Source organism: Carassius carassius, chromosome 36 (genome assembly GCF_963082965.1).
Source record: "Carassius carassius chromosome 36, fCarCar2.1, whole genome shotgun sequence".
Taxonomy (NCBI): Eukaryota; Metazoa; Chordata; class Actinopteri; order Cypriniformes; family Cyprinidae; genus Carassius; species Carassius carassius.
The window spans coordinates 12,918,837-12,928,676 of record NC_081790.1 but is presented as its reverse complement, the minus strand read 5'-3'; the positions used below and the strand labels follow the sequence as shown (position 1 = coordinate 12,928,676).

At 45.6% G+C, this 9,840-nt stretch overlaps 1 pseudogene; it reads right to left on the bottom strand.

Moving 5' to 3' along the window:
- Positions 1-2,210: 2,210 nt before the first annotated feature.
- LOC132116576 (uncharacterized) lies at positions 2,211-3,923 on the bottom strand (annotated as a pseudogene).
- Between the last annotated feature and the right edge of the window lie 5,917 nt (positions 3,924-9,840).

Sequence of the window (9,840 nt, the reverse complement as noted above, 5' to 3'; positions counted from 1 at the left end):
ACCGAGGGTATGGTTTACAAAATCTGAGCGCACGGATTGGGAATCCGTGGGCACGGTTTGTTAATCCGTGGGCACGATTTGTTAAACCGAGGGAACAGTTTATGAATTCGTGAGTACGGTTTATAAACTGAGGGAACAGATTGCAAAACCGTCGCCACGGATTGATTTTTTTCTCCTACAGGTGACGTGCGGGGCTCTGTATTACGGACAGAGAAACAAAGAAAAGAAAATTTAATGCCAAATGGCTGACGGGTCATGAATGGCTTGTGTTTGATCACAAGAATGTCGTAATGCTTTGTCAGGATTGCCGCATGTAAATTAAGCGAAAGAAAAAAACAAAACAAGCAATTTCGTGGTGGGAACTAATAATTTTAAATTTGAGTCAGTGTATATTTTGTTGTATGCATTGTACTTTATATGTGTTTTTCATGCCAACAATGTTAATAAAATGATCAAATGCATTCAGTGGCACTCATAATTTGTTATTTTTACCGAAATTTTGATTGGCTGGTAACTTTAGAAAGTTACCAGCCACATTGGCTGGAGATCAAAAAAGTTAATTTAGAACCCTGATTATGGCCCCGTAGAAACAGTTTTCGTAAAAATAGGTTTTTGGTTGCCTGTGCCAACATGGCGGCGGCGTTGCTAGTGGAGGTGACGTATTTCCGCTCTTGAGTGGAGCTCCACTCGCCCGTATGTCTGCAGCCAGACCCTCTTGTAAAAATAGGTTAACGATTGCGTCATAACCACGCGACTCTCTGTCGCACAGTAGAGAACATCTCGGTTACGTATGTAACCTTGGTTCCCTGAATAGGGAACGAGATGCTGCGGTGACGTCACCACGTATGGGAACACCTTCGGTGTGACGATTGTCTGAAGCCCTATACCATCCCGCCAATCCTATTGGCCAAATAGCGCGTGGCACCGCCCAGCATGCGTAGGCATATATATACCTGGTGCCGCGCGCCATTTACCTCAGATTTCATGACGAGAAGAGAAGAAAGCTATCAAGGTATGGCACGGCCAGAACCGCAGCATCTCGTTCCCTATTCAGGGAACCAAGGTTACATACGTAACCGAGATGTTCCCTTTCATAGGTCACTTCGATGCTGCGGTGACGTCACCACGTATGGGAACGCTATACCGTATGGGAACGCTATACCATCACGCCTGACGTACCTGATAGCTTGGATCCAAGGAAGCATCTGCTCAAGCGGAGAGAACCCGGGAGCCAGGAGCCATCCTCACATCCAGACTGTAAGACCTGATAAAAGTGCTCGGTGAGGACCAGCCTGCCGCAGCACAGATATCATCCATAGAAGATCCACTGAGAAAGGCTTGAGAAGAAGCCACTGCTCTCGTGGAATGACCTTTTACTCCTAAGGGCGAAGCGAGCCCGCGCGCCTCATAGGCCAAGGAAATAGCCTCCACCAGCCAATGGGACATGCGCTGTTTCGTAACTGCATGGCCCTTATTCTTATGTCCAAAACAGACAAACAGCTGGTCAGACTCACGCCATGGGGCAGTGCGATCCACATAAGTCTTCAACGCCCTCACAGGGCAAAGACTTAGATCTCCAGACTCTGTCGCAGCAGGAGAAAAAGCCTCCAGGACCACCTGCTGAAAATGAAAAGGATTAGACGCGACCTTAGGAACATAATTAGGCCTAGGTCGCAACAACACTTTCACAGAGCCTGGTGCAAACTCCATGCACGAGGGTGAGACAGAGAGAGCCTGTAAATCCCCAACTCTCTTGAGGGAGGATAAAGCCATGAGAAGAAGTGTCTTCAGAGACAGGAGCTTATCCGATACAGTTTCCAGGGGCTCAAACGGATGCCCTGACAAACCCAGTAACACAATGGATAAATCCCATGAAGGAACTCGCACAGGGCGGAAAGGCCTCAACCGTCGCGCACCCTGTATAAAGCGAGAAACCAGTGGATGACGACCCACTGAAACACCACCTATATGCTCATGGTGAGCTGAGATAGCTGCCACATAAACCTTCAGGGTGGCTGGTGTCAATCCCTCCGAAAAACGGTCTTGAAGAAACTCCAGTATTGAAGCCACAGGGCAGTAAACTGGATCCACATCATGAGTTTCACACCATGTCATAAACAGTTTCCACTTGAAAGCATATAAGCGTCTCGTAGAAACTGATCTAGAGTTCAGTATAGTCTCGGTAGTTTCAGCAGAAAGACCGGGACATATCAACTCACTCCGCTCAGAGGCCACGCCCACAGGTTCCACAGATCTGGCCTCGGATGCCAGATCCGTCCCTGTGCTTGCGATAATAAATCCCGTCTGAGGGGAATCTCCACCGGAGAGCCCGCTAACAGATTGATGAGATCCGCAAACCACGGCTGTGTGTGCCATCGCGGAGCCACCAGCAACAGCTGTCCCACTCTGTCCCGCCGTATTCTGCATAATACCGCTGGGACCAGCCGAATCGGAGGAAACGCATACAAACTGGTCCTGGGCCAGCTGTGAGCTAGCGCATCCAGACCCAGGGGTGATGGAGGGCTTAGGGAGAACCATAGCGGGCAATGCGCAGTCGTGCTCGACGCGAATAAATCCACTTCCGCTTCCCCGAAAATATGCCATAGGTGATTCACCGTTTGGGGGTGTAATCTCCATTCCCCTTGTTCCAGAGTCTGCCTGGATAATAAATCCGCTCCGAAGTTCAGTCGTCCGGGGATGTGAACAGCCCGGATCGACAGAAATTTGTCGTGAGACCAAAGAAGAATCCGCCTCGCCAGTCTGCACAGAGGGCGAGAACGTAATCCTCCCTGATGGTTCAGATAAGCCACGACCGCAGTGTTGTCCGTTCTGAGAAGCACATGACGGCCGGTCAGTAGACTCGAAAAATACTGGAGAGCCAGAAAAACCGCCAGTAATTCCAATTTGTTTATGTGCCAGCTGCGTTGTGCCGCTGTCCACACTCCGTGGGCTGGGCGCCCCTGACAAACAGCTCCCCACCCGGTCAAAGACGCATCTGTCGTGACAGTCTCTCGGGAAGCACAAATTCCCAGCCGAACCCCGGTGAGGAGAAATTCGGCTGATGCCCATTGTTTTAACGACATCACACACCTCCGCGTCACCGAGATCGTTCGATGCGGAGAACAACGGGGTGAAATATTCTGTCGTTTCGTCCACCACTGAAACGGGCGCATGTAAAGCAAACCCAGATGAATCACGGGAAGCGCCGCCGCCATTAGACCTAGTAGTCTGAGGCACAGTCTCACTGTCACTGTGTGACCCGCCCTGAAGTGCTGAACGCATGACGTAATCGACTGAGCGCGCGGGACAGAAAGCTTTGCTGTCATCGCGCGAGAGTCCAAATCTATTCCCAGAAAGGTAATCCGTTGAGAGGGGATTAATACACTTTTCTGGAAGTTTGTGCGTAAACCCAGGCTGTGTAAATGATTTAGCACAATATCTCGATGAGAGTGTGCTTGAGTCTGAGATTGCGCTAACACCAGCCAGTCGTCCAGATAGTTTAACACACGGACGCCCCGGAGCCGCAACGGGGCCAGAGCTGCGTCCATGCATTTTGAGAATGTACGGGGAGCTAGCGCTAAGCCAAAGGGAAGAACGCGGTACTGATACGCTTTGCCCTCCAAAGCGAATCTGAGGAACTTCCGGTGTCTCTCGATGATCTGAATATGAAAATAAGCATCCTTCAGATCGATCGTGACAAACCAGTCGTTTGGTTGAATCTGAGACAAAATAGATTTTACCGTCAACATCTTGAATTTGCTCGACCTGAGTGCAAGATTTAGACGGCGTAAATCCAGAATGGGTCATAATCCGCCGTCCTTTTTTGGTACCACAAAATAACGGCTGTAAAACCCTGACTCCATCTGAGAGGGGTGTACTTCTTCTATAGCCCCTTTGCTCAGTAGAGCTAACATTTCCTTTCTCAGCACCGCCATGTCCATCGGTTTCATCACCGTGGAGAGAATTCCGCGGAAAGGGGGCGGGCCTTTCCGAAACTGAATGGTGTATCCGTGACAAATTGTGCGTAACACCCATTGAGAAATGCCGGGCAAGCGTTCCCACGCGGCCCGAAACAATATTAGCGGTTTCAACATGTTCGTTTCCTGCAACGCTGTTGCACACATAGAAATGTCCGGGCACGAAAGACTCACGGTGTTCGTGCACAGGGGAAGTATATGCATAGCAGGCGTTGTATCTCGTTGTACGTAATCCTGAAACGTGTCCACGGCAGGAATTAGGCCAACAGATTGAGCATCGGGCTCTGCCGCTAGCGAAACAGCGGCGGCTGAGCGAGCCGTCATGACGGGCCGTTCGATGAAGACCCTTTGAAGCGCTCCTCGAGCTCTGAAAACTGGATCGTGCATAGTGTCTGAGGAAGCGATTGGTGTTACAGTTCGCTCCAATGCTGTTCGAGGCGCTGTTTGCGGCGAAACAGTCAGGGTTTGAGCGTGGGGACTGCAATGAGAGTGTTGGATGCGCGAAAGCGGTCCAACAGCGCTCTCTAGCGGAGGGCACAGTCCCTGGCAGGCAGCGAAAAAATCAGGAGTTGCTGTTAGGTGCCCGAGAACGAGAGGCATTGGCCGTCGAACTCAGGTTCAACCTTTTTCGCTGGCGTTGTTGAGCCGGTGGAACAACCCTAGGGCCCCATTCCTTGCGAGGGGGCGCCATAGGTGAAGGCTCTTCCCGAGAGGGCACTCGCTGGCGGTGAGAGGAGGTTGAGCGAGAACGCGCGGGCGCCTGACGGCGTTCAACCTCTCTGGGTCTGCGGGGAATCAGCTGGCGGAAAGCGGCTGATTGTTGTTTCGCTGCTGTGAACTTCTCCACCACTGAAGTGACCGCCTCTCCAAATAAACCGTCCTTAGACACAGGGGCATCCATGAGGAAAGATTTATCCTTTTCCTTTATATCGATGAGATTAAGCCAGAGGTGGCGCTCAACCGTAATTAATCCAGCCATGGAACGGCCCACTGCTCGAGCAGTATGTTTGGTAGCACGAAGCGCCAAATCAGTTGCTCGCCGTAGTTCCTTGACCGCCTCAGGTGTAATGCCGTCCCCCTCGTCCAATCCTTTTAACAGCTCCGCTTGGTAGGCCTGAAGGACCGCCATAGAATGAAGCGAAGCAGCCGCTTGGCCAGCGGCCATATAGGATTTTCCCACTAAACTAGACGTGACTCGACACGCCTTCGAGGGGAGGAGGGGGCGGGACTTCCACGCCGCGGCCGAATTAGGCGCAAGATGTTCGGCGAGAGTCTCCTCCACCGGCGGTATCGCTGTATAGCCGTGACTCGCCATGCCCGAAATGGTGGCGAAATCCGCGGCCGCAGTGTTCGTGATGCGCGCCGCAAACGGCTGTTTCCAGGACCTCGAAACCTCCTGGTGGAGGTCCGGGAAAAAGGGTAAAGGCCTCCGGGGCTGCGCAGGTGTCCGACTAGTTAGAAAACGGTCGTCCAGCTTCGAAGAAGGTTGGGCCTCGGCCTTCTCAACCTCCCATTCCAGCCCCAATGTACCCACTGCACGGGAAACCACATCCAACAGCTCACTGTAGGAGGGGGAAACACGCCTCTCCTGTCCACTAGGAGGGAGAGGGCTCGTGTCGGCCGCGAAGTCCTCGGACCCCGAGGCCGCAGTGGAAAGAACGTCGTCATCATGGCGGTCACAACCGAAGGAGATGGCACTACATGCCCCCGGTGTGGGCCGTAAATCCTCACAGGAAAAGACGACAGGTTCAAAAGTTTTCCTGTGTATTAGGGTAGGGGAGAGCAAGCGATGTGGAGAGTAATTTTCCATCGCTGAACTGTCCTCGAACTCCATGTCACACGTGTCACCCCAAGCTATCACCTCGTGCGGTGCCTCGGCAGTCGCAGAAGTGGTGTGGCGGGGGTTAGACACGGCGACATCGGAGAACACATCTACCCTAGAGCGAAGCACCCTGAGTCGCAGGCCATCGCAATGGGGGCATGAAGAAAGGCCGCTAAGCGCCTCCTGTGCGTGGTGTAAGCCTAGGCAAACTACGCACCTGTCATGAGTGTCCCCCTGAACGATGTACCTGGTACACGGGTCCTTTCACTTCTTGAAACTCATCGCGTCCGCGGAGAGGAGTATACTGCTCGTGACGATCGCTGAGAACGCGAGACAATAGGGCACAGAAGATTCGCTTCGTACTGAAGGAATGAAATCTGAGGTAAATGGCGCGCGGCACCAGGTATATATATGCCTACGCATGCTGGGCGGTGCCACGCGCTATTTGGCCAATAGGATTGGCGGGATGGTATAGGGCTTCAGACATTCGTCACACCGAAGGTGTTCCCATACGTGGTGACGTCACCGCAGCATCGAAGTGACCTATGAAAGGGAAATTACCGTACAGACAGGAGGAGAAGCTCGCAGGCGACGTCAAGAGAGAAGCCCATAGATATACAGTCCATAAAAGCAACGGGACAAAATATTTAAACAATGTTTTTGGGGAATTGGAAATAATTCGGTATGTGGCAAGTGAATACATATGAAGAAGCTTTTATCCACGAACTTTAATAATTTATCTACTTCATTAAATAATGAAGTACGGGTAACGGCCGGTATATTGACGGGAATGGAGAAATTATCAGGAAATTATACAGGCAGTGTAAGAAAAATCTCAATGTCAATCGCGGTTAACATTCTTTTATTTATTTACAGATCTACGCTTGAAGATGAATGTGATCCCTTTCATCCTGGTCGGAAACCATCTACAAAATGCCATAGCCTACATAACGTGAAATAAAGAAAAAAGTTTTTTGTTCAAGTGTTTTTGACCATGATTTTTTAGCCAAAACTGCATGATTTAACACCTAGCTCACAATTATTTGAATATTAGCCTATGGGCAAATGTTTTACGTGAAGAGATGAAATCATGTAGAACAATAAGCAATTTAAGAGACTATAAATGAACAGCCTATATTGAATCGATACGAAAATGACTCGAGGGGATATTGTATACTGACAGTATGGTTCCTGGATTATATATGTCTGTTTTGGGTGGTTACTATTCGGTTTGATGTAGATAGAAGGAAACGAACATTTTTTAATGTGTGCGTTTATGCATGTATGTGTGCATGTGCTATTTGAATCAATTTTAATAATTTTGGATGATTGTACATGTTCGTGTTCAAAATAAGCTAATTAAGCTAAGTAAAATGACTATTACTATACAATACGAATTGATTTCCAAAATCACACACACACAGACATATGTGAGTTTATTCTGATGCGTCATTGAGCGTTCGAGTTCAGCTTGCTTGCACTTAACGTAACTTTATATACACCTGGCTAGTCTGAGCCCTTATTTCTGGAAAGCCGTGATACTTCGACCTTAGAAACTTCTGATCATCATTCAAGACATCTAAGTATTGTGTGGTATTTCGTTAATTCAGTGTGTTAACTTTGTTGCCTTTTTTTCGTGATTTCATCTTCCCATTTACTTCAATTTACTTGTTGCTAGCATATTTTCCCTCGTGCGAAAATGTCTTGCTGTGTAGCATACATGTGTTCTAAGAGGCAAGTCTCTTTTTCCGAGTTAAGCTTTTTCAGGTAAGTACACTTTCTCCATCTGTATAATACAAGATTATGAATTTTTGAATCATCATTATATAGGCCTAATCAGAGGTGTAAAGAGTAACGTTACCTGAAAACCATAACGTAGTAAAAGTACAGTAAGAGTATCTGATTTCAGTCATGTTTATTTTCTATAAAATGCTATAATTAAAATATAGATTATATTTTGTCAATATAGAGGATATATAAAATAGTGTAAATTAAAATTAAATGCACTGGATGTGCTGGTTTCGGCCTCATCAGCAGCCAGCTGCAGTCATGACCATAGGTCACGAACTCAAACACCTGCAATTCAGAAACCAAGCCCAAAAACGAATTGTACTCTAAGTGATATGCCACAACAACAGGTTTATTTTAAATGAATGGCTGTGTCAATCATATATATTTGTTAATATAGGGAGTGTATGTGCATAATGTGTGTGTTTGTGCATGCACATGTCTGTACGTGCATATTCATATGGGTGTGTGTGTCATATCCCATAGACAACATAAATATATTTGAAATATATTTTTAAAATATATGCAAATATTTGAAATTCGCCCAATAAATATATTTAAGTTAAATATATGTAAATATGTTTATATATATTTTCATATATGTTTAACTTTTGCAAATTGTTTCATTTGAAATATATTTTGAAATGTAAAAAGTTAACATTTTCACAAACAAACAGATTTTCAGTTTATTTTTTTAGATAGACCACTTCAGCCGTGGATGTGGGCATGGGAGAGCAGTGCTGTACCAATTCCCCCACCCACATTTTTCCTACTGGTCGGGATTGAACAGGCAACCCTTCTGTTACAAGCCCAAAAACCCTAACCAGTAGGCCACGCCCTCTCCTTTACTGACTTTATTGGCCTAAAATGACAATTTTATGTAATAACACACAGAATGCAGAGTTTTTTTCCCCCTATTTTAACAGAATTGAATACAGTTATTTAATAGTGTGTGTATGCAGTGTTAGACACTGTGTTTTATCTATTGTTTAAGTGCACTTCACTGTAGGAGTGTCACTGTCGTACTTGCATCATAAATATTGTGCATATTTTCAATATTTAAATGACTTCAGGAAAGATGTCAATAAAACAACAATAAATCTAATAATTGCACTTAGTGTTAGGTACGTGCCACCTAATATGGCCTAATAGTCCTAGGAAAGCAACTATCTGTCATTTTACACTGCAGTAATTTAAATGTAAGTACAGTACAATATATTATAGTTGTGTGTCATAATTCAGTAGTGAAATATGGTAGCCTACTGTTGTGTATAGGGGAAAAGGTAGAGGAATTACTATGATCAAAATACATTTTCGACCCATCTTTAGCAAGCTAAACATTTTATGACCATATATTTTGTCATATATTTTACATTACATGCTATAAATGTAAATATATTTCACAATATATTTTTGTTATATTTCAGAATATATTTCAAAATGATAAATATAAGTGAACAACAATGCAAATATATTTAAATGTATTTGAAATATATGCCACATATATTTTTGACACTTTAAAATATATTTCAATATATTTCTTTTGTGTATGGGATAGCCTATAGTGCCCAATTGAATGCTTTCTATCAATTTTAATATACCACCACAGCCACATTTTATTGTTTTGGTTGGTTGTGAGTGACAGATCAGCTTTTGCATTGTCACTGCAATTGATTCTCAACTGGGGTGGGGGGTAGTGAGATCATTTTTGGGTAGCATGGCATGCAGATATTTCATGAGAAAAAAAAACAATCCATCACTTCTCATCCTTTTGGTTTAACTTCCATTTAATTCATTGGATGAACTGAATGACATGAAATTCAGTAAATGTAAATGATATTAATTTCCATTTAATTCATTTTCTTGAACAATGTGATATGCTTTTTTCTTGTCAGGTTCCCCTTCAATGACAAAGACAGGTTGCAGCAGTGGATACACTATGTCAAGAGAAAGAACTGGAGACCAAAGAAGTATTCTCGCCTCTGCTCCCTTCACCCCTTTTCAGGGACGAAACACCCTTAAAGCAGATGCGGTGCCAACTAGGGATGGGCGTTTTCCACAAATATCACATTCGAATATTTGAGCTCACAAAAAACGAATATTCGAATATTCGTTTATTCGTTTATTTAAATTAATTTAATGAGTCAGACGTTATTTTTCAGCAACATTTGTTTTCGTCATTTTGAACAAGCTTACAATAAGCTACAACATTACACATCGTGTTTTGTTGCTGAAACCCTTTAACAATGCGTG